Source organism: Drosophila montana, unplaced genomic scaffold (assembly GCF_035044405.1).
Source record: "Drosophila montana isolate Dmon_TW-CO22-7 unplaced genomic scaffold, ASM3504440v1 contig_1_1, whole genome shotgun sequence".
Lineage (NCBI taxonomy): Eukaryota > Metazoa > Arthropoda > Insecta > Diptera > Drosophilidae > Drosophila > Drosophila montana.
The window spans coordinates 779,711-780,925 of record NW_026996920.1 but is presented as its reverse complement, the minus strand read 5'-3'; the positions used below and the strand labels follow the sequence as shown (position 1 = coordinate 780,925).

The 1,215-nt window shown below is 34.0% G+C and overlaps 1 long non-coding RNA gene across 1 annotated transcript; it reads left to right on the top strand.

Moving 5' to 3' along the window:
- The first annotated feature begins 232 nt into the window (after positions 1–232).
- On the top strand, positions 233–994 carry LOC135426277 (uncharacterized). Its single transcript, XR_010435884.1, has 3 exons — positions 233–635; positions 695–751; positions 811–994. It is a non-coding gene; the product is annotated as an uncharacterized LOC135426277 (long non-coding RNA).
- The last annotated feature ends 221 nt before the right edge of the window (positions 995–1,215 follow it).

Below are 1,215 nucleotides of genomic sequence, written 5' to 3'. Positions count from 1 at the left end.
CAAGGGCAAAAGCAACGCCCGTTCACAGTCCATCTCGTTCTTGTCGATCTTCGTAAAAGGTCATCACTTGAAAAATTTGGTGACACGGGTACTACTCTCGTATACTTTGGATAGGTATAATTAGTTCGTTACACATAAATTTCATATTCGCTATATATAACTAATTTAATTATTTCCTTGTCACATAACAAAAAATATGTTACTTTTTTCCGTAGATCAAATGGCATTTGTAAAACACTTTTCGAAGCTTTACAGTGCACTTCAGTGCTGCTCTATACATCTACAATGTGGTGTACGTGGCAATTATTAATTTTATATTCTTTTTCGCTGTATATGTGGCAGGCGAATGGTGCATGCTGTCGCTCAACCTCTATGACTTATTTTCTAAAAAATAGTCACAATACGACTTGTGCGGATGTCGCTGGAGGCAGCCAAGTTCACTTTTTGAACAAAGATGAGTGTCAAGCTAAAGTCTGTAATGATCTGACAAGTCCGACGCCCTGTTGTGGGGTAGGCAAATGCAACTTTTTCTGCTGCAACTGTAATCACGGATGCAGGAAAGCTAGAATAACTGTTTTGGGTGATTTTAAGGCACAGTATGGCCATGAAACAGTCTTTGCGCATCAACAAGCAGAGTAATTATTTGTAAATAAAACTTTACTTTCACTTTTAATAATATATGTTCCTTTTCCAGACTGCCATTTTTAAATGAAAAAAAAAGCATCACCAAGCCCGAACCAGAAAAAAAAGAGTAAGAATATTTAACAAAGCTTCTAAAAAAAATTTATAATTTCTATTGTATCATTTTAGAATAACACTACATGGGTTTATAATGACATAATAAATTTCATAATATTTTGGTACCAAGGCAACGCATATGACTTAAAGTTTTTCTTACACCAATAGCTACTTTGTAACTATTTTAAATAATTTTGTAACAATGCTTAAATTTTCCTGATACAGCATAGAAAATTAAAAGTTCCCAAATCATTAACGTGTCTTTAAATGAGTATTACTTTATTATTTTTTATATAGGGAACCAACTGCTAGAGTCAATCTAGCAATGCTCAAGTGTGGGGCGAAGAAGAACAACAATTGCTGCACAAAGTATACATTTTGTGGGGCGCGTACGTCTGTATGTATGTATTTTATCTCTATATATAAAACTATTTATCCTGACTAACTGATTGACTGTCTGATATTTAACGTATAGCC